The sequence below is a fragment of the Balaenoptera ricei genome, chromosome X (assembly GCF_028023285.1).
Source record: "Balaenoptera ricei isolate mBalRic1 chromosome X, mBalRic1.hap2, whole genome shotgun sequence".
Taxonomy (NCBI): domain Eukaryota; kingdom Metazoa; phylum Chordata; class Mammalia; order Artiodactyla; family Balaenopteridae; genus Balaenoptera; species Balaenoptera ricei.
Window position 1 is genome coordinate 7,061,652 of NC_082660.1, and position 24,079 is coordinate 7,085,730.

General features: G+C 46.6%; 1 protein-coding gene across 3 annotated transcripts in view; it reads left to right on the forward strand.

Moving 5' to 3' along the window:
* The window catches only part of TBL1X (transducin beta like 1 X-linked), a 226,923-nt gene that overhangs the window by 61,738 nt on the left and 141,106 nt on the right, over positions 1-24,079 (forward strand). For all 3 annotated transcript variants that reach the window (XM_059911768.1, XM_059911772.1, XM_059911769.1), the window contains exon 2: positions 21,039-21,112. The gene's annotated coding sequence lies outside the window, so the exon portion shown is untranslated. The remainder of the gene's footprint in view (positions 1-21,038; positions 21,113-24,079) is intronic.

A 24,079-nucleotide genomic window follows, 5' to 3' on the forward strand; every position in this document is an offset into this window, starting at 1 on the left:
GGAGAGTAAGGATATTTTTGGATGTAAAAAACATTTACGTGGTCCAGAAGTTGACACTCTATGTGTATGTGTACTGAGGAGTCCTTTTCTGTCCTTACACTTCCACACTATTTTCACTTCACCTCTTCAGTCCATCCTCATGGCTTTCTCCTTCTTTTCTTTGTTCTTTCTGCATTTCTTTAACGTGTTTAAAAGCCCCCCTTTAAAGATCTATTGATGATTTTTTTTTTTTAATAAATTTATTTTACTTATTTATTTATTGGCTGTGTCAGGTCTTCGTTGCTGCGCGCGGGCTTCGTTGTGGTGTGTGGGCTTCTCATTGCGGTGGCTTCTCTTGTTGCGGAGCATGGGCTCTAGGTGCACGGGCTTCAGTAGTTGTGGCATGTGGGCTCAGTAGTTGTGGCTCGTGGGCTCTAGGGCGCATGCGCAGTAGTTGTGGCGCACGGGCTTAGCTGGTCCGTGGCATGTGGGATCTTCCCGGACCAGGGCTTGAACCCATGTCCCCTGCATTGGCAGGCGGATTCTTAACCACTGCGCCACCAGGGAAGCCCTATTGATGACTCTTATATAAACAGAATGTCACCTTTTTAAGTAGGGTTTGTGACTGATCATTATGAAAGCATGAAAATTGTGAACGTTGATAAAGGCCCTCTGGGGAGTTCCCATCACAGTGGTCTTAGGCTGTGTGCAGAGCTGAAAGGGTGGGGACATTTGTACCTGGACACCAGTTTCGTGAGAACTGTCAATAAAACATACTTTTATCTGTCAGACACCTGCTCAAGTTGGGTGTACATTTCATAAAGTCAGTGGCTAACCTGTGGATGCATCCCCGTTTAGCACCACATGTTTTACCGTTTATTAAGCTTGGTTTGTAGGACTTTCAGTGCTCTTTTGGAATTATAAGGGTTTCTCCAGTGACGTGGTGAAGAGATGTACAACTAGGGCCATTTGTGATCACTCAGCATTCAAATTATGTGTGTGTAACACATAAAAGAAGTTATCACAAGCCAGCCACACTGAAAGGTGCAAAGTTATGGGGGTAAGCAGTGTCGTTTATATACAAAATACCACGCCTTTCTCACACTTGAAGATATCAGTTGTCCCCTGATACAGGTTTCTTAGCACAGACAACACAAAGATAGCGTTTTGGGCTCAGAAAGCCCTTTGCCCCGGTGATATCTCCGTCTGGATTTCTCTCTCTCTCTCTCTCTCTCTCTTCCTCTCTCTCTCTCTCTCTCTCTCTCTCTCTCTCGTCTTTGCCTGCGGCTGCCTGCGCAGCCTTCTGTCCTCCCCAGGCCCTGAGCTGGGCCTGCAGGGTCTGCCCCCAGGAGGTGGGGTCCACCTGTGCAGCCCCCAAGCCAAACCCACCCACTGCCTGTCTTTGTGCAGCCTTCCAGCTGAGAATGGTTTTGACATTATTTAATGATTGGGGGGAAAACATCACAGAGGAATATTTCATGACGCATGAAAATGATAGGAAATGCAAATTTTGAATTCACAAAATTTTGATTTTTGTCAGTGAAAGTTTGGGGAAAATTTGTTTTCTCTCTCGTTATATAATTTCTATGCTGTATTCTCAATTACCAACCCTAAAATATTTCCTGTCTCGCCCTTTCCAGAAAGATCCACTGACTCCAACTGTATGGAATCAGACCCTCCGAACAGATGCTACGGATTGTGTGTCCCAAGACGTTATAAAAGCTGCCCCAATTCTTACGCTTTATGAGTAGAAATCAGGGGAATGGTTTGCTTCCTTCTGTACCAAGCAGGCCCTCTTGCGAGCGGGAGTTCCGTCGTACCTTGGGCTCACCCTGCAGAGTTTGTTTTGCGATGCTTTCACCTGCCGGTGGTTTTTGAGCATGGGGGTGTGTGTGTTGGGGGGTCGGACGTGCCTTGGACACCTCACGGCCTGGACTTAGTCATGTGCACCGGTCAGTTCCCTCTCAAACTCTGGAGAAAAAGAATACGGGGTCGGCTCCCCTCTACCCAGGTTCTAAAAGTAGTTGTGAAGGAAGCTTTCACTTTATGCAGCCTTCAGTGTGGGATGGAAGCCTGGAGGGATGGCGGGAACAGATCACAGAGCTTTCGGAGGATTCAGGGCACGATGGGCAGACGTGGCCCGTTCCCCTACTCTATGCCCACCTGGAGGATCCGTCTTAGAAATCACTCAGAGCCCCTTCGCTTCGGATCACAGTTGTTTTTAAGAGGAGCCATGGGCCTGGGATCCCAGAAGTACTCCTCTCTGATCCTGCCCAAAAGGCTCTATGCCATTAGTGGTGGGGGAAGAGTCAGGTAGACGAAAGCGTTGAGAATTCTCATTGGCGTTCTGGATAAAGGAGAAAATTAAAGCTTTTATGTAGACTCTGTTTCCAGCAATACATTTCATTCTTTGTCCACATGTTGGAGGAAGATAAACACTAATTTAAAGGTAATATTTGTGTAACCTATGAAAATCTCGGTCAAACGAGGGAAAGATGGAATCTGGGTTAATGCAGGACTGTCTGCTGCGTTCTCTCCCTGATTACAGGCTTCGGTGTAAGACTAATGAAAGAAAGCAGTTATGATTTTTGTTAGAGTCTTCAAAATCATCTCAGTAAAATACTGACTCTTTCGTTGTGTGGAAAAATGACTTCGAAAGGTTTCCTTTGTAAGAACTTAACATTTTGGTCGTTTTAACAGAATGTAGGTCAACAAAGTGTAATGCAGAATTTATTGCGTTTTTAAGACCCCCTCAAAGAAAGATAATTCTCATTGTAATTCATAATAATCTGGGAAAGTAGATTGTTCTGGTTTCAGGGACCCTGTATGCTTTAAATAATCCGGCCACACTCATCCTGGGGACTTTTTGGTAGCTGAGAGCTGTGGTTCTCAACCAGGGGCAACTGTGTCCCCCAGGGAATATCTGGCAATGTCTGGAGACATTTTTGGTTGTCACAGGTGGAGATTAAGAGGAATGTTCTTGGCTTCTAGTGCGTGGAGGCCAAGGATGCTGCTAGACATCCTACAATGCACACAGCAGCTCCCACCCCCAGAAACGACTGGACCCAAACGTTCATAGTACTGAGGCTCGCAAACTCGGGACTCGAGGGTGTTTTGGAGCCTCACTTCATGACTTTTTAAAAATTTTATTTTTATTTATTTATTTATTTGCACGGGGTCCTAGTTGCGGCAGGCGGGCTCCTTAGTTGTGGCTCACAGGCTCCTTAGTTGCAGCACGTGGGCTCCTTAGTTGCAGCTCCCGGGCCTCTTAGTTGTGGATCACCGGCTCCTTAGTTGAGGCATGTGGGCTCCTTAGTTGTGGCAGGCAAACTCTTGGTTGTGGCATGCATGTGGGATCTAGTTCCCTGAGCAGGGAACGAACCCGGGCCCCCTGCATTGGGAGTGCAGAATCTTATCCACTGCGCCACCAGGGAAGTCCCACTTCATGATTTTTTTAATGTAAGATATTATATATGCACAGACACATATACACATGTGCACAGGCATGCACTCTGTCTCTCTCTTTCACACACACACACACACAACACTGCCACTGCCACTGTACACAGGACGTGTGCTGTGGGACTGTGCCCTGAAATCTGGTTTTAAAATGAATCCCCAGCACTTCCGCAGAGATTGTAATTTCCTGTGTGCTGCTGCATATGTCTCGTTGATGATGGTGGTGGTAGTGACATTAAGACCAAAGGGCCTCGTTTCTTCTTCCGCTCAAGGGTGCAAAGTAGAGTTGATTTCATATTTTCAAAATGTAGTTTACAACATTCTAATTTTTAGCGTGGCACATTTCAACAAAATTTTCTTTTGCACACGTAAGTTGGTTACGTTGCACTGTTCTCCTATACAACTTCCTGGTCCAGAAGCAGAGACGGGTAAAGAGAGAGGGGCTCTTATGCGAACATACAGCTCCCTGTAAATATGGAGGAAGAACTGTATTGGCACATGCTAGTTTTTGGAAATGCTTGTGTTCCAAAATGTTTGTGGAGAGGACATGGGACATTTATCCATGTTCAGCTTTGACCGTGGAGGTGAAGAATGTGGATTCACGGTGCCCACGTTTCATGAGCACGTGCTGTGCCAGGCGCTCAGCTGGCTTGGCGTCATAGAGAACAAGCATATCGCTCCCCTTGAGAACTCTAGCTCTTCGGAGAGGCGGGCGTGGTGCCAGTGGCCCCCATTGCAGGGGGCAGAGCTGGGGTGAAGGTATGGGTGTTGCCGTGTGCCCTGAGAAGGACCTGCTGGACGAGTGGGTGCAAGGCCCTTAGGTGAGGGAGCAAGGCAGGTGTGTGAGGCGCCGAGTGGGCAGGGCCACGTCATGCAAAGCTGGGCCCAGCTTGCCGAGGGGGCCTCGACTGTGCCTCCATTTGGGGCTGTGAATCTCGTGGTTGTATTTCTCTTGGCTGTGAGGTCACGTGCTTCTGGTTTGGGTGTTTTAGGAAAAAGAGAGTGGAGGCATTTAGGGGCTGGGCTGACCCCATAGCCTTTGAGGAAGGAAGATGCCATGGCCTTTCTGTGCGGTGGACGAGGGGCCGGTCTGGGACTCTGCTGCCGCGTGGCTGTGTGATGCTGTGAAAATCATCTGGCCTCGGTCTGTTTATCTGTGATGTGGGGATTGTAGTCCGTGGGAGGATTAGATAGGGTAAGACTCAAGAGTTTGTGTGCCTTCCAAGGCAAGCTCCCGCGAGTAGGAGCTGGCCGGGCTTGCCTCCACTTCTGGGGCTCCAGCCTGAACCGTGAAGTTCACAAGGCGGAGCCCACCTCTGCCCGCTCCCTTGACCACAGTTCTGTACAGATGGTGAGGTGGAGGCCAGAGGCCACCAGAAACAGGCAGAAATGTGTGGATTGGCCTAAAGCAGAGAAAGGCTACTACCACCACCGGTCAACGTTGGAAAAATGAACACTGCTGTTTCCAATCTCTGTTCCCGCCGCCGTGTCTTACTCTTGTGTCATGTTTCATAGACTCCAGGTTTTTTTCACATTTCTCAAGTTGGTCCTTGGTACTTGTGGTAGGCAGAGTCATGGCCCTCGAAGGACGTCCCAGGCCTGGTGCTGGAGCCTGTGAACGTGTGACCTCACACGGCAAAAGGGACTTTGCAGATGTGATTCCAGGATCTGCAGGTGGGGACATGATCCTCCTGAGCCCAGAGTCGTCACCACAGAGGTACGTTGGAGTGGACGAGGAGGGGGTGAACATCAGAGGGGATGTGCCCAGTGAAGCACAGGCTGGAGTGATGTGGGCCAAGGAAGGCGGACGGCCTCCGGAAGCTGCACAAGGTCAGGACCCAGCTTCTCCCCTCCCTGGTGCCTCTAGAAGGAGCACAGCCCTGTGACCCACTGTTGACACCTGACCTCCAGAGTGTAGCACAGTCTGCGTTGCTTAAAGCTGCTGAGTGTGTGGTCATTTGCTACAACAGCCATAGCAAACTAAGATAGGGGACACACCCGTCTAGGTGCTCCAGTCAGGAGTTTCATATGCAGGGTCGAAGGGGTTCAGCTAGCAAGTGGTAGGAGGTCAGGGTCCAGGACTTTACTTCCTCCTCTTGCAGTGAGACATACAGCCTGGCGGTGTTTGCTGTTGCCATCTTCCTAGATCCTGTTTCTGCCCAGTGTGACGTGTGCTGCCAAGATTGACCAGATTTGACCATGTTCTTTTGCAGAACCTGGGAAAAATAATAGCCCTACAAAATTCTGATTTTGTAATGATGGTTCAGTCCAACATAGAAGAGTACTTTCACAGAAATGAGCTGACATTAAAGTGTGTGAGTTCCATACGTCTTTTTTTTTTTTTTCTAAGCAGGGCTGAAATTTACACCATCTGGAAAAAACCCAACAACAGGTTTATTAGCTACTGGGCAATTTAAAAATATATAATTTACTGTCATTCTTGAAGCTTTTGTCATGTATGACACCAGAAAATTGGATTTCTTAATCCACTTATACTGAATTTAAAATCCACTTAAACTAGGGCTTCAGGTGTTACGATTCTTGAGTCCTAATAAGCAGATATTCTAGTGAGTTTCATCTTCTGGATTCTGTTGTGACTATAAGAAGAAATGTTTTACGTGTTCAGTTTTCATCTCAAACCGGCTGAAAATCATGTTATGTATAAATATGAGTTGATGCAATAAAACTTATTGTTCAGGTGTAATTTGAATGAGAAAGTCTATCTATAGGCCTCTTACCAACTTAAATTATGCAATTAGGCATTTGACATTAGAGGCAGTGAGCTTATTTAAATCCTTTGTAACAGAGCAAATAAAGTTTTCATTTTTAAAAAAAATTGGAAGTTGTCTCTAGATTTTAGATTGTATGATAACAATGTAACTGCATGTTTTGTTGTACATTTGTGCACATATACATAGATAATCTTTGCTTTAAGGATCTCAGAGAGGTTTTTTTAAAAAACAGCTTTATTGAGGCATAATTGACATACCGCAGTTCACCTGTTGTAAATGTTCAATTCAGTGATCTTTAGTAAATTTACAGAGTTGTGCAGACATCGCCACAATACAATTTTAGAACATTTATCACCTAAAAAGAATCCCTGTGCCCATTGGCACTACTCCCCTACCCATGAAGCCCCTGGCAACACAATCTGTTTTGTGTCTCTATGGATTTGCCTGTTCTGGACATTTCAAACAAGTGGAATCATATAATAGGTGTCTTTTGTGTCTGACCTTTCATTTAGTATATACTGCTTTCTTAAATTTATTTATTTGTTTTTGGCTGCGTTGGGTCTTCGTTGCTGCACGCGGGCTCTCTCTAGTCGCGGCGAATGGGGGCTACTCTTCGTTGCAGGGCACGGGCTTCTCATTGCGGTGGCTTCTCTTGTTGCGGAGCATGGGCTCTAGGCACACGGGCTTCAGTAGTGGCATGTGGGCTCAGTAGTTGTGGCGCACAGGCTCAGTAGTTGTGGCGCACGGGCTCAGTTGCTCCACAGCATGTGGGATCTTCCCGGACCAGGGCTCGAACCCGTGTCCCCTGCATCAGCAGGTGGATTCTTGACCACTGCGCCACCCGGGGAGTCCTTAGTATACTGCTTTCAGCGTTCATTCATGTTGTGTGAATCAGTACTTCACTCTTTTTTTATTGTTGAATGATATTCTGTTATGAATATGCCACATTTTGCTTATTCACTCATCAGTTGGTGGGTGTGTGGGCCGTTTCCACTTTTTGGCTCTTATGAATGAGTTGCTGTGAACATTGTTTATAGGTTTTTGTGTGGACGTCTGATTTCATTTCTCTTGCGTCTATTCCTCAGAGTGGAATTGCCGGGCCATACGGTCACTCCATGTGTAACTTTCTGAGGGACAGCCAGACTGTTCTCCAAAGTGGCTGTGTCATTGTACGTTCCTACCCACGATGTGTTAGCGTTCCAGTTCCTCCACATCCTCACCAGCACTTGTCATCATCTCTCAAAGAACTTCCTCAACCTCAGTTGTAAGGCCCACAGCGTCGCTTGTTGAGTAGGAAATGAGGGGTTTTCATCGCCTGCTTTAAAGATCACGAGTTCCTTGAAGAAGGGAGCTGAGCGGATCTTCTGTGTCTCTATAGGGTAATGAGCATCTCATAAAGCTTGGTCTGAGCAGATGGGAGAGCAGAGGAATTAACGAGTGATGCCCAAGAGAGGAAGAAACGGTGGCACTGACATCATCACCACCCCCCCACCCGCCCAGAGGCCGCAGAGACTCAGGGCTCCTCGGGCACAAAGGATGAGTCAGGACGGGCGAGTCCGTTCCCAAAGCCCCTGCAACAAGACTCGCTTGGACTCTAAAGGGACGGGCTGAGGGGTGAAACACTGGGAAGGAGAGTGCAGGTTTTCAGAACAGAATCCTCATCAGGGAATAGACAGCACGGCCATAGGACACGAAACCTGGCACTGCGGGGGAGTTGGGGCCAGATGCTGAGGAAGTGAGGCCCCGACAGGGGTGAGGTGAGCGACCCCCCTTGGAGAGGCATGCAACTTAAGGAGGTGCTCGCTCTCGGGGTCCCGACTCGCCTCCCCGTCCTCCCACCCCGAGTGACTGAAGTCCTCCCTGCAGGCAGCATCGATGCTGCAGCTTCTCAAGCAGCTATAGCGACCACACATGGATCGCACTGCACGTTCCCTGACGCCCAGATTGTAACCCCTCTTGAAGGGTTATAGTACAGAGGGAACTGGTATTCGGCAAGCAGGAGGCTGTATTTGGTTCCTGTGGTTCCTGGAACAAAGGACCACAAACGTAGGGGCTTAAGATGACGTACGTTTAGTACTTCATGGTTCTGGAGGTCACAAGTCCAACACGGGTCTCCCTGGACTAAAATTGAGGTGTCTGCAGGGACACTTATTTTCTGGAGGCTCTCGGGGAAATATTTGTTTTGTTTTGTTTTCAGTTGCCTCTTCCAGCTTCCAGAAGCCACCTGTGTTCCTTGGCTCCTGGCCCCTTACTCCCTCTTCAGAGCCAGCTATGGCTGAGTCCTTCTCACATTGCATTGCTTGGACACTGGCTGTCCTGAAACCCTTTTCCCCACTAAAAGGACTCCCCTGATTACTTTGGGCCACCTGTGTAATCCAGGATAACTTTTTTTTTTAGGGTTAGATTAGCAACCTGAATTCCATCTGCACTGTTAATTCCCCCGCTCCAGGGAACCTACCATATTCACAGGTTCTGGGGATTAGGATGGGCACAACTTGGGTGCGGAGGGGTGACTCTGCTACCATAGATGGCATCGGTTACAGTAGTTTAACAATTTATTCTTGACCTGGTATTAGTCCCTACCGCCTGATTTTCTGCTTTTCTGGTGTAGGAACCAGGGGTTCAGTCAAGAACTGCAAGGAGTGAGTTGGGTGTTTTCCGGAGCAGTGATGTTTTCCATTACGTATTTTGAGTGATGAGTTCCTAAACCTTTGGTTTAGGAAGATTTATGTGCGGCTTTGCAGGGGGAAAGATGAGGCAGGGGGAAGTTGTATGCAACAAGTTGTATGCAGCTGGATTGCTCTGGGCCCATTCACTTGGATAACTGTGGCCGTGACATGAGCCAGTGGAGGAGAGGGTTATAGAAACAGTAATGCCAGACGTCCCCGAGAAGTGGGAAGGATGAGGCCTGGTCATTACACTTGTTGGCTGTGTGGAAGGAGTGGATTATTTCAAGACAGCAGAGTAGGAAGCTTCCTTTGACAATTCACGTGGTTCTGACCGAGGGCCGTTTCCACCACCTTCGCTGTGTTAGGATCTCCAGATTTAATAACTTCCTTCTTCTTTATGCAGAAACCCATGTCTGGGACCTTAGCATTCCTAGCTTGTTGTTCTGGAACCTAGGCCATCTTGGTTGTTGACTCGAGCGGCCATATAATTTATTGTCCAAATTGGGGCACTTCTGAGAGGGAAAGGCAGCACTGTTAATAATTACCTTGGGACGGCGGGGATCAACCAGGATCGTCTCAAGCAGAAAGACAGGTGAATATCTTGCTGTCCCAAAATGAAGGTCATGGTTAGGTCATGATGTTTTTCCTGAAGTTCTCAACTCAAATTTGTGGAAAAGTTTTAATGCCACATATTTTGTAATTATTTCTCAGGAAGCCTGGAAATTTGTTCACACACATACCAGGCATGGTTTCACGTGTCGTGTGTGCTGCTATTCTGCAAATACCTTTAGACCCTATTGTGATTAACAGAAACATAAACAATTTCAAAGGCCTTGGAATTAACTGCCATTATGTAGTCTTGCTATTAGGTGTTTTCCCTTAAACATTAGGTAATAAAATGCAGCTTTGTTTTTTAATTTTTAAAAAATTTTTGGCTGCGTTGGGTCTTCGTTGCTGTGTGCGGGCTTTCTCTAGTTGCGGTGGGCTTTCTCTAGTTGTGGCGAGCAGGGGCTACTCTTCGTTGCGGTGCGCGGGCTTCTCATTGCGGTGGCTTCTCTTGTTGCGGAGCACGGGGTCTAGGCACGCGGGCTTCAGTAGTTGTGGCTTGCGGGCTGTAGAGCGCAGGCTCAGTTGTGGCGCACGGGCTTAGTTGCTCTGCGGCGTGTGGGATCTTCCCGGACCAGGGCTCGAACCCGTGTCCCCTACCTTGGCAGGCGGATTCTTAACCACTGAGCCACCAGGGAAGCCCCAGCTTTCTTTTTTTTTAGTGTAGGTGGTTCGCAAAAGTCTTGACACTTACAAAATGTTTCTCCTTGTTTTACTGGGGCATCGCTTACAATACCAAGCAATTGAACGCAGTGGTGAAAATCACAGTATGATCTAGCCCATACAGTCGGTTACTAGGCAACCATTAGAAGCAATACTGTAGAAGTGGTATATTTATTGGCACCAAAATGTGTTTATGATATACTGTAATGTGTTTCTGCGACCCCAGGAGACCCGCCCCCCAGTTGGGACTTGGAGCACTTCTAAGACGTAGCCTTGGAGTAAACTGGGCTGTGCGGAGATCTACATGCTGCTACCATATTGTTACCCACTTGTAAATTTGATTTACTGAGCTGTGCTTTGGTGCTGTATGGTTATCTAACACTGAGGGTTATTTTAAAAGTGACCCAGTGAAAATCTGGTGGACAGCAGTTACTGAGGGTAGAGTTCTACCGAGTCCACAGTTTCCTCTCTGGGACCCATGGGAGAAATTTTATATGTGTATCAAACTCTAGAGGCTGTGTTTTTGATATTTGTATCTCCTTCATTTTTTGGATACTGTGAATCAAACATCTAATTATATTTGTTTCTTTGAATCGATGTCTAGGAAACTCAGAATCTGATTTATATAGTTCCCTTCCAACTGATGTAAAGTTGTGTCTGATGGCAAACTTTGGGTCTTGTCCTCACCTTTCAGCTTTATCTCATTTTTTCGTGCCATTAACTTCTGTTTGCCCTGATTTACCCGGTTAATTATGTTACTTTTGCTATCTTGTGTGTGTGTGTGTTTGGGACCCACCTCAAATCATTTTCTTCCTTTCTTTTCCCAGGTGGGAAATTATTAGGTATTTTAGGGAATGAGAGAGTGCTGTGTCTTCTTGGAAGTTGCCAGCTTACGGTGGCTTTTGAGTTCTGATGCGCTAGCAGCATGTTCTTTTAATGTGGCTGCTTGAATGTGTGCTGTTGAAGTCCGTCGGGGCAAAGTGTATGTCTAAATTTAGTACGAAGAGGACTGAGTCAAAAGCAGCTGGTGAGCAGACCCTAGTTAAACTTTCTAGGCCTTTCAAGCGTGAAAATTAAAGTCCTTTAGAAACCAATCTATGAAAGAAAGATTCATAACAATTAACAAAAGTCCTGAATCATTTAATTTTACTGGGGGAAAAAAGCCATTAAAAAATAAATTCCTGGGCTTAAAGGTACACTGAATGGAGCGGAAATTCTTTTTCTGTCTCCACAAGAGTGGTAGAGCACTTTCCTCTAAACTCCATTGAAAACTGGGCCTCAGAGCCTTGATTATGCTTCATAACTTTAGTTGAAAAGCAGGAAATGAAATCAAGGTTATTGAAGTAAAAGTTCTTATGGGTCTCCCGCTAAACAAGTATAAAGAATTAGTGCAGGAAGAATACCTATTCCTCGATTTTATGAGAAGGAAAGATTTGGAATGATTTTTCTGGATCGGTTCAGGGCCTTGGCTATTCCCCTTTAATAACAGCCCATAGTAATGGCCTCTGATTAATTGCTTTGATGGGCCAGGAGCTGTGCTGTGTATCTTACAGTCAAGGTCTCTATTCCTCCCGACCGTCGTGTAACGTAGGCGTCCTTCGTCCCGTTTTTACAGGGAGAGGGAACTAGGAGGCTCACAGGTTCTTGTCTGGGGCCACACGTACACTTGGTGACGAGGCTGTAAGCTGATTCCGGAATGTGTGGACCACAGTGGTGAAAGGAGTTTTCTCCAGTGCTTCGGTGGTGGTCCCTCTGTGCCAGGGAGGATTCTCTGTCCTTTCTGTGCGTGTGCATGGTGGGGCCCACCCCTGGTGTTGTCGTGAGGGTTCCGTCATTACCTGTCCCCTTCGTGCAGACGTGGGGAAGCCTGGCCCAAGGATGCGTGCAGCCGGCCGGGGGTGGGTTGTCACAGCCCTTCTGGCCCCAGCTACCCCACTCTAGTTGCCAGGCCAACTGCATCCTGGATGGAATAGCAGGACATGTCCGTATCAAAACCAGAAGAGCTGCTGAGGCCGAGCTGCATCTCAGTTCTCACGTTCATTATGGGACCCGAGGGGTGTGCCTGGAAGAAATGCCCCTGGCAGCAAGGCGTGGGGTCAGTGGGGCGCTTGCAGACAGGGTGAGAAGGGCAGGTGACTTGGAGATGCTACCGGCGTTACAGTTCTCAGGGTCGAACGCATGGGTTCTCGCAAAGGCGCGAGGCTGGGGAACGTGAGACCAGCTAGGAGAGCTTGTTAACAGCCGGGGCAAAAGATTGGGGCTCGGGGGTGAGGCATGGCAGGGCCAGACAGAGTCTGTGGTGTGCTGAGGCAGCTGTAGACAGACTGGAGACGTGTTTGTTAGATGAACTGCATGAGCTTGCTGGTGATGGAGAAACCTTCAGTTTCAGCCCCAGGTGTGGCCACCTGAAACGTCTCCAGACATCTCTTGGGGACCGCAGTCACCCCCAGCTGGGAGCCACTGGTCTAAAGACTTGGGGGCAGGACTGACCCTCAGTGCAAACTGAAACAGAATTCCTAGTGACCCACCACCTCCCAGTCGTTAATTTGACGAATAAAAAAATTTTTTTCCCACTTTTGGAAAAGGCTGGGGTTTAAGTCATTTTGAGGGCATCTTGTTTCCAAAGGGGGAAGGATCAGAGAGTTGCATAATTTTGGTCTCTGCCTTATGAGTGTTTTTGAGCTTCTTTCAGTATAGTGAAACTCTAGTGTATTTGTGTGAGAGTGTTGGGTGTTTTGGTTTTAGTTCTAAATTTTTATTCTTACTTAGGATATCTTTCTGATGTCCTAAATAGGGAGGTGACACTTGAAGAAGCACTTTGGTTTGTGAATAGGAAGATGTGTTTGTGTGCCTGTTTGTGTGTGTGTGTGCACGTGTGTTTTAATACTCTGTTCTTGAATTAGCTGATCATTGCCATTGGTGTCCTAGATTTTGAGGTATTTAGGTAAGCACAGAATTGAATTTAATTGTTTTCCCAAAGGGATTTGCTTGCTGTGTTGCTAAATGAAATTGAGGACGGTACACTTGACCTTTCCAGGTGAGGGGTGGGAGAGTAGGATGTGTTTGCAAATCATAGACACTGAAACGTGAACATCAGGACCATATGGCGTTCAGAAACTTCTATGATAATTTCAGTGAATAAATAACGTGCTTGACAATTACATTTAAAAGTACACTTAGTGCTCATTGCAAAATGTGGAGAGAGTGCTTTGGGAGTTGAGGAAGAGATTAATTGGCATTCTTTTCTACCCCATGGTACCCTCATTGTGTCATCTATAGACCAGAAACTGATATGTCACCTGAAGATTATATCGATAGTTTGGTATTATATCTGTGGGGAGAGATTCAGATTGCTGTTGGTTGACAATTTGCTGAATAAGAAAGATCATGCTTTCCTAATACTTTATTTATTTTTTAATAAATTTATTTATTTTTGGCTGCGTTGGGTCTTCTTTGCTGCGCGTGGGCTTTCTCTAGTTGCGGCGAGTGGGGGCTACTGTTCGTTGCGGTGTGCGGGCTTCTCATTGCAGTGGCTTCTCTCGCTGAGGACGGAGCACGGGCTCTAGAGCTCAGGCTTAAGTAGTTGTGGCTCACGGGCTCTAGAGCGCAGGCTCAGTAGTTGTGGCGCACAGGCTTAGTTGCTCCGTGGCATATGGCATCTTCCTGGACCAGGGCTCGAATCCGTGTCCCCTGCATTGGCAGGCGGATTCTTAACCGCTGCGCCACCAGGGAAGTCCCTATCCTAATACTTTAAGGTATCATCTTTAAATGTTGTGATTCTTTTCCTCTCACTAAATAAAATTTCACGCCACTGAATAAAATTTAACGCTTACAAACAAATATTGTGCGACTGATAGCTTATTAAAGTTTTTCGTGGTTTTTTTTCCGTTGATATTAGCTCTGGATGGATTATATAGTTGTAAGCCCAATTGGGTCATGTTATGTTACCTCTCTCATACCAGATTTTCATGTGACAAGTCCTGTCTTGGTCTTTGTATATGGGATTTATTTGGCATATCATGGTGTGAGTTGGGAAAGTGCTTTGCATTCGTCACATGTGACATGTATATGGTTGAATCTGCTGTTGTGGGGTGATGGGTAAATGATACACATGTCTATATATATGTGCTCATATACATCAATGCATGCTCACAATACTGATTTTGCGAATTCTACAAGCGTTAAATACTTGTTATTAGTGTCATAATGCTTTAAAGAAGAAATCAAGTTTTTATGTGTCTTGGTCAGTGTCTCTGTTTCTCCTCATTTGAATAACTCATACTTTTACACTGAACTTGTAAAACCTGCAAGCATAATAAAATGTCATTTTGCAGGAACGAATGGATATTAAATGACTTACCTGAAGAGTATATGAAGAAAATATGTTTCCCCATTGATTCTTAAATTAAAAATGAATGATGTTTCCTGAATATTTATTTCCCTGTACCTACAGTGCTACGTTTGTTTTTCTTCGAAGTTTAAAAAAGAAGAGTGACTTTCTTTTGGTTGGAATCCTGCTGTTTGTTTTGAATGCACAGCTAGGGCATGCGGCTGTATTCTGTTCTCAGCCATAATAAAGTGGTTCTCAGTGATTCTGATGAAGCAAGAGGCTGCTTGGCTTTGTGGCAGGTGCATAGGACTTGTGCAGTTTGGTTTTGTTCTGTTTTCTGTCTCGGTTGTTGCTAATAGATAGATGACAGTTTACGATATTTGTGACATTTGTTGAATGAGTAAGCGAATGAATGAATGCACAGAGAAGGCCTTGTGTGCTGTTCCAGTTTCTATCCCCTGGAGCGTCCACTATGCAGAAGCAGTGTTTCTTGCCAAAGCATAGGTAGAGAGCCGTGTTCTACACCCAGGTGTGATGGGGTGAGGGCTACCTGACTGCCGTCATGAGGTGGCATTCAGAGAAGTTGCCATTAGCAACCTACCAGTTGTCTTGTCCCTTGTGTTTTATTATTTTTTATGTTTCGCTGCTATTTTCTGCTATGATGTTGTGAGTACGGTACAAATTTCTGTTTTGTGAGGGACCTTCCTATCTCACCTCAGATGAAAGAGGGCCCTCGGTTGCCCTGTTTACACACTGGGTGTAATAAAATCCAGTCTTAGGTGCAGAGGGATGCTTCTGCTTGTGTGATATCATTCTAAAAGGTCCTCAAGTTCTTAACGAGGAAGGAGGCCCTAAGGAATTAAATCACAGAACCTTATATTGGAAATAGTAACGGCGGGGATTTAGAAATTGCTCTCAATTTTTTCTTCTGAACTCGTGTTTAATATCATCTCAGGGTGGGTGCTAACGGCACTGATCTTCCATTGCTGTCTTTTTTTTCCTCTTTAGATTTGTGCTGTCACATATGGTAGCCATTGGCCACGTGTGGCTCTTTAAACTAAATTAATTAAAATTAAATTCAATTTAAAAGTCAGGCCCTCAGTTGTACTGGCCACATTTCAAGTGCTCAGTAGTCACATGTGGCTAAATGAATACCTTACTAGATAACGAAAGTACAGTGCAGAAAGCTTTATCAGATGAGAGATGGTTAGTTAGATTTTTGCCTAACAGGTATTCCAGGAAAGAGAGGGAGGGGAAAATACCTCAAGTCTGAAGAAGAGAGAAATTTCAAACCAAGTGACTAGAACAGTGAATAAAAATTCAGCACATCAAAAAAATTACTACATGAAGGCTCATCATCATGTCATTTTAGAAAATCAGGGATAAAGGCAGTATCTAAGCACTTTCTAGATTTAAAAAAAAGTCATAGGAAGGATTTTGAATCAGAATGACATCATATTTCTTAAATTAGAAAACAGACTGAGCTTAGAATTCTATGAAAATTTATTTTCACTCAGAATTTTGAAGTCATTCCCTCACTGGTTGTTAATTAAGAGTAGCATAAAGTTGTTTGTCCATGTTCAGGATATCAGTATAATTTAGATTTCATACATCACTTCTCAGGAAGCTACTAGAGAATGTGTCCCATCAGAATGAGAGAGTAAACCAAGAAAGGGGAAGATTTGGGGTCCTGGAAACAGAAAGAGGCAGAAGGAATTCTCAGGATGCTGGTGTGATCTCGGGGCATCTGCTCTGAGCCGACCCACCTCTGACGAGTACAGACTGGAGCAGAGACCAGAGGAAGGTCTGGTGTGTATATATTTGGGGAGAGGGGGTGGGGGTGAGGGCAGGATAGACATGGAACTGTGACAGATTATCCGAGTTAAAAATTGAAAGGTTGTGGAGGGTGTTGGAGGAATGATCAAAGAAAATAAAAACAGAGGCAACTAATAATCCCAGGAAAATTTAAGAGTTGCATAAGAAAGGAATCGTAATCACACTATACTGCTTGCTCAGCGGTACCGATTCCATTGTCAAAATAATACGTGTGCAGTCTAGATTTAACCCCCCAAATGTTATACTGTTGGGGAAACATGGGAGGGTAAGTCCAGGATTGGTGATGGGAATTTTAAAAACCAAAAATCCTCCTCCATGTGTGAGAAAATCAAGTTAAGTGGTATCTGAAGTTGATAGGATATATTATAAGCAGCTTACTTAGAAACATGGAAGTCCATACTAGGGAGCACTGCCAATAACAGAAACAGTTGTAAGGTTTGAAAGTGGTTGCTCTGTGAAGTAGAATTGAGGATAGATGGTGCTGGAAAGCTTGCCGTGAAAAAGGAGGAGTGTTTTGCCTCCCCTGTGTGCGTGTACTACTTTGAAAAGAATAAAAATGGTTTGGAAAATGAAAGTGCACAGTATATATACCTTGGGCAGAATTATAGAAGTTTTAGTATGGTTCAGATTCGGGGTTCTCCACCTTGGTGATATTGACATTTGATCCAAATAATTCTTTGTGGAGGGGGCTCTATGCAGTGTGCTGTGGGATGTTTCGCAGCCTCCCTGGCCTCACCAGATGCCAGTAGCATTCTTCCCCGGAGTCCTGGCAACTAAAAATGTTTCCACACGTTGCCCGGTGTCCCGGGGTTGGGGCCGGGGGGGGGGGGGCGAAATCAGCGCCATTGGAGAAGCACCGATTTAAAGGATTTAAAATCTGGTATGGAAGGAATCATCTCAATATATAAAAACGCTGGTCAGCACAGTATGGGCAATGCAGGAAACAGCAGCTTCATCACGCAGAGCTTGAACCCCACACGGAGCAAATGAAGTGGTTTGGAATTCTCTGGCACCGTGAACCGCCGCCGCCCACCCCTGCCTTTGGGACCAGAATGTGTCTTAGCCCCTGGCTCTTGGCCCGGTTAATTCAGGGCTCACTAAAAAAAGAAAAGGACTCAGGAGGAAACCGCGGCTCCTCTGTCATGCACCGTGGCTTCGGAAAACATATTTTAGATTTTTCACATTATTTTCAGAGTGATACAACTGAATTTCTCCAGAGTGGAAATGTTAATCATTATGGCAACTTCAGGGAAAAAAATGCGCGCTTTGGATATATTTCTCTGCTCAGTTGGCTGCAGGACGAGATACATTCCTCCTACCTCCCCACCCCCCTCTCCCTCCCTCCCTCCCTCCCTCCCCCCCCCAGCAATTCTTTTGCAAGTTCTTGGTTCGGTTACTTGCAAGGTGTTTTCCCTTAGAATTTACAAAGGAAGTCAACAGGAAAACGGTTCCTCAGATTTTTTTTTTGATGTGGATGAAACCTCATAAATAATTTAATACCCTCATTTCACAGCTGAAGAGTCTCTGGTTCAGAGAGAGTTTCTTATAATTAATTAGGAGCAAAGTGAGGCCTGTAACTCTGCTCTTTTTTTTTTTTTTTAACGTTTTCATTTAAACAAATAAAATGCATGTGCACAGTAATGCTGTGGAAGGGAGACAGAACAGGGCAGTGAAAGGGATCAGGCCTCTGGCGTGTTTTGTAAGCACCTCCATACAGTTCAGCGTTCTGAGCATGATCTGCCAGGAGCGTGTGCCCTTCCTTGTCAGCTTAGACAAAATGAAGGAAAAAAAAAAAGAAGCCAGAAGCTCACGAGGGGCTCCTGAACTCCAATTCCTGATGGTCCAGACAGAGCCCCTTTGGGGGGTAGGGGGTCTAGGATGACGCAGGAGCAAGTCAGAAGGGAAGCCTCTGGTCCCCCTGCCTCCCAGCTCTTGTTGGGGCAGTCCTGGAGCCAGCATGCACAACCACTGCAGCTGTCCTCACACTGGTGGCCCAAAGAGTGACTTTGGTCCGTACCGTTCAGGCGACGCCTTCCTCCCTCTGCTGGATTGAGGCAGCCGCGTTCTCTGCACCGACTGGCCCTCCGGTACTCTGCTTGCTGTCAGCATCCTCATTCCTGAATACCGTAATAGCGAGAGCATCCCCCGATATTTTGGGAAACTTCCGTGCCTTCCTCTTGCTCCCATTCGTTGCCTCCAGTACCGCTCAAGCAGTAGCCCCTTTGTCTTCTACCTTGCCTGACTTCTTGTGCCAACAAGTGCCACCTCCTCCATGAAGCCTCTCTAGATTTCTTCCATGCGGAGAAGACGGTGTGCATGAGTCCTGGTCATCCTGTCAGCCGCGGTCCTCCTTGTCCTCCATCTCAGTAGCAGTTGTTTGCTAGTCTTTGCCTGATTTTTGAGAGACGGCTGTCACTAGAAGCCAAGAACACCACACTATTTTGGATTTCCTCCTACGTTGCCATACTCTCCTCTGTCTCATTGGCCAGGTCCTTCTTCTCAGGGTTCAGTGGTCAGTATATATAATATATATATAATCGACTATATTATATATATAATCGATTATATAATATATAGTTGATTATATACTATATATGTAGTTGATTATATATATCACATATATTACCGACTATATATATTACATATATAGTCAATTATATATAATATATATATAGTCGATTATTTATGTATAATCTATTCTTTTTCAGATTCTTTTCCATTATAGGTTATTACAAGATACTGAATATAGTTCCCTGTGCTATACAGTAGGTCCTTGTTCTTTATTTCATATATAGTAGTGTGTATCTGTTAATCCCAAACTCCTAATTTATCCCTCCCCCCTTCTCCCTTGGGTAACCGTAAGTTTATTTTCTATGTCTGCGAGTCTGTCTGTGTTTTGTAAATAAGCTCATTTATATCATTTATTTTTATTTATTTATTTATCTTTATTTATTTATTTTTGCTGTGCTGCACGGCTTGTGGGATCTTAGTTCCCTGACCAGGGATTGAACCCAGGCCCTCGGCAGTGAAAGCTCGGGGTCCTAACCACTGGACTGCCAGGGAATTCCCTGTATCAATTTTTCAGACGCCACATGTAAGTGATATCGTATGATATCACTTGTCTTTCTCAGTCTGACCTAACTTCACTTAGCATGACCATCTTGAGACCAGTGGTTCTCAACGGGGCGAGTATGCCCTCCAGGGGACGTGGGCAGTGTGGGTCAGTTTTGGTTGTCACCGCTTGGGAGGATGGGGGATTCCTATCGGTGTCTAGTGGGAAGAGCCTGGAATGCTGTTCAGTATCCTGCAGCGTAGAGGACAGCCCCACCGCAGACACAACGGTCTGATCTAAATGCCAGCAGTGCCGAGGATGAGAAATCCTGCATCAGATGCTTCCTTCCAGGTCCACAGCTTCAGAGGTCATGGTTACTGCCGGACTTAACTCTGTGACTGTGGCCCGTCCCACTTGCTCAGAGCTGTGTGTTTAACTACCTAGTTAACAGCCTGCTTGCAGAGCCAGTGGGCGGGTCAAAGTTCACACCTTAAAAGACCCTTGATTTCTCTTCCGCTCAGCCTTCGTGCCTCCCGGGCAATGGCCCCACCGTCCAAATTTTGCTCAAGCTCTGAACGTAGAAGTCGTCCTTGCTTCTTCCGCCCCCTCCCCAGCACGCCTCCGCCCTACCCGTGCGTCCTCCGGGTCGCACCCCCAGGACACCTCAGACTCTGCGCGTCCCTCTCCATCTCGTCTCTCATCTTCCGCACCTGCACTGTGTGAGCCACTGTGTTCCCCTGCTGAGCCAGAGCTGCTTCGGGTTTTGTTCTAAGAACGATGGGAGCCCCTGAAGGGTTTCTAAGTAGAGAGATGGTCACATTTTCTCTTCTCGTTCAGTCTGCTGCTGGGTGAAGAGAGGTCAAGAAGAAAGGATCAGAGTCCTTTGCAAGGGCTGCAGAGTCCTCCGTTATCCAGGACCTGCTATCACTCACTTCTGCTGCCCAGTCCGCTGACCTTCCTCCCTGTCTCCCAGTCGCCAAGGTCGATCTCACCACGGGACGTTTGCACTTGCTGGCCACTCTCGCTCCCATTCGAGGGCTCCCTCCTCGTAGAGCTCCATCCCAGCCCCGGGTGTAAACTCAGCTCCTTGTCCGCTGGTCCCTTGTCTCCCACTACCAGTTTGAGCGACATCACTTCTCTCCTGTTAAACGGTCTCATTGTGAGTTTTCTGATGAGTTTATTGTCACTGATCTCCCCTCACTGAGATCCCCCCACCCCCCCTTCTCACTGTCCGGCCGGGTAAGTGTCACATGACGGCAGACCTCAGGTGTCCCGGAAACCAGGGCCGCACTGAGCAGCGTTTCCGCTTTCCACAGGACTGGGCGTGTAGTTCTCAGTAAGCATGTGCTGAGTTGCGTTGAATCTAGAAATACCTGTGTTTTCACTTAGTGTGTTTTAGGATGCTAGAGAAAAATGAGAGATGGGTAGATGTTTCAGTGACTGGAATTCCCTGGGGATGTGATCACAGTCGGTTCTCAGCGAGACTTCTGAACAGATTTGTGTGTGTGGACAGTCGCGTCGTGTGCTTTACCTAGAGACGTAAGCCTGCCGTTCACCTACGGTGGTGGTCCACCATCTGACGCCGTTATTATTTCAGCTTCTTAAGACCTCCTATTTCAGAAGTCTGCCTGCTTCGGGAACGGTCGAGAATGTATTCGAGATATCTTCGTTGATATGTTTTGCCTGACTTTGGGTATTTTTTTCATTGACAGGTAACTGAAGACAGAAAACAGGCCTAAAAATAAACCCTAGAAGGAAGAAGGGATTTGCCTGCATTTGGCTCTGAGTAAGTGGAATTGTAAAATGGATTTCTTTCTTATTCCATAATGAATATCCTGTCAACCGCTCCACGTTTTCTGGGCTTAAAAATTAAGTAATACTGTATTGGCTGTATGCACCGGAAACAGTGATTTCCCAGGACTTCTTGTAGTAGGTGATCTGGTAACCAGAAAATGCTTTGTATCTGCGTCGGCACTTCATAGCAAGCTCCTGTGTTATTTAGCTTCTGGAAGTCAGGAACTTGAGGAGAGAGAAGTGGAGATGCTTGTTAAAGTGCGTGTGCTTCCGAGGCAAGCGTCGTTGCTGCTGGTTTTTCCCTTGTGCGTTTCAGGTACTTATTTTTCCTCAGATGGCTGATGTATAATAAACAGAGTTTTTTGACTCTTTTGCCTTTTACAGGCTCCCTTTGTCATGTATGTGCCTCTCAGAATGTGTTTGGAAAATGACAGGCATCCACTGCTTGTGGACCAACCAGAATTTTCCATAAAAACCTTGTTTGGCACGATTGTGAGGCAACGTGGCCTGTGCTATAGGCCCTTGGGGAGGCGTTTTCCTTCTGTCTGAGCCCCACGTGGACTGTTGTGAGGGGTAGAGAGAACCCAGACTCACTGAGAACAGGGCCGTCTGGGTTCTGGAGTTGCCATCTTGGCTGCTGTATTTCACCCAGTTTACAGCGAGGCCCGATTCTCACCCACATCAAGAACATACTTTTCAGACCACCTTTTATGAAAGTCTCCTGTTTCTGGGATGACCATCCTTTGAATCTGTTACTTCTGGAGCATTGTGGAGTATACAGGGATGTGTGAGATGTGTCTTGTGTTTTGGGGGTAAGGGATTACAGGTGCTGGAAAGCCGTGGTGTGGATGGGGTGTGCCATGGACGGTGCAGACATCTCCTGTTGTGGGAATTCCTAGGAAGGGTCTATCAGCCTGTGCTGGAGCAGCTGAGGAAGGCTGGACCTTTCTCTTGAAAGGGACACTTGGGTTGGGTTCGGTGCTGCATGGGATTTCAATACGTACTGAAGAAAGGCGTTCTAGACGGGGACTCTGTGGGCAAAGGGGAGGAGTCAGGAATAAGAAAGCTTTTATTTTTTTTAGGGAAAAGTGGATAGGCCAGCCTGGTGGAATGCAAGGGACTGGGGGGAGGGGCAGAAAAGGTATAAGGAAGAGGCAAGGACTCTGAACTCGACCCTGTCTGCACAGTGCCTAAAGGAGACTGATTCTGATTCTCTTAGCATTAGAGCTGCCATGTTTGTGCACCAAAGGTGACCTTTAGAACCAGCCCCTACGGGTGAAGAAGGATGAGTATCGTGGCAAAATACTTCTGTAACACTTACTGTGTGCCAGACACTGCCATAGTTTGGTTAACAACTTTACTGAGTCATAATTCACACAGCTGACAATTCACCCATCTGGAGTGCACATACAATTCAGTGGTTTTTAGTGTATTCACAGAGTTGTGCAACCGTCACAGTTGATTTTAAAACATTTCATCACTCCCCAAAGAATCTCATACACGTTAGGAGTCACTCCCCATTCCCACCTCCCCCAGCCCCTGATCACCACCAGTCTACGGTCAGTGTCTGGGGATCTGCTCATTCTGGACATTTCATGTAAATGAAATAAATCATGTAACATGTGTGCTTTGTGACTGGTTTCTTTTTTACTTAGCATAATGTTTTCAAGTTTCTTTGTAGCATTCCTTTTGTTTGCCAAGTAACATTCCATTGTATGAATAGACTACATTTTGTTTATCTGTTCATGAATCAGACACCGTTATTTTTGAAGACTTCTATTTTGAAGTAACGTTGGACTCAAAAAGAGGCTGCAGAAATAGTACAGTGAAGTCTAGAGCACCTTCCTCCGCCTTCCCCGGCTGATAACATCTTACGTGAAGGTACTACTTATCGAGAGTAGGAAACTGACATGGGCAGTGTTGACACAAATGCAGCCCTTATCTGGATTTTAGCAGTTCTTATGTGCGTGTGTGTGTGGGTGCATGTGGACAGTGTATGAAATATAATCACGTGTAGATTCGAGCAACCCCCATTGTAATCTGATGCAGAGCTCTTCCATCAGCACAAGGAAAGCTCCGTATGCCCCATCTGTATGGTCACCCTCTCCAGCTCCTGGCAACAACTGGCTTCTCCGTCTCTGTAATTTCATCCTTTCAAGAATGTTCCATAAATGGACTCATGCAACGTGCGGCCTTTTGAGACTGCCTTTAGTGACTTAGCCTCCAGCCCTTCAGATCCATCCCAGGTGTTGTGTATCATTACCAGCGCCTATGCCTAGTATTCCACAGTCTGGGTGCACCAGTGTGTGTTTATCCACTCATTCGTTGAAAGGCGTCTGGGATCTTCCTAGTTTGAGGCTACGACAAACAGAGCTGCTGTGAACACCCACGCACAGGTTTCGGTGTGAGCCAGATGCTGTTTTCAGGTCCCATTTATTCCTCATGCCGTCCGGCGAGGTCGGTGCCATTGTTGCCTCTGTTGCCCAGAGAAGGCTGCTATGGCACAGAGGAGCCCTGGGCCTCCCCAGGTCATGTGGGCAGCGCTGGAGCTGCCGAGTTCAGAAGATGCAGCGATGGCGTCGGGCTTCCCCACCTTCAGGACGCTGCTCAGGAGAGAGTTCTGGCCCAGCTGATGCGGAGAGCAAGCCACCCCGCGTCCCCCGCCAAAGAGAAGAGCACCGGCGTCAGGGCTGGGATCTGAGCCGCGCCGCTGGGGATGAATCCCTTTCGTGGACAGAAACAGACCCAGCTCGGAGGCAGCCAAGCCCGCTGTCCTGTTGAGCTGCATCCCCCTTTGGAGGCCTCTGTGTGTGATTGGGGAGGAGGGTCAGGCAGCTGGGAGCCCGGGGAAGCCCTGCGGGTGTTGTCAGCTCTTGGGGTGGTGGAAGTCAAACCCACGGTCCACGGGGCACGCACCCGTGTTACTGCTGCCGAGAGCCACCCGGCTGCGTTCCCAGAG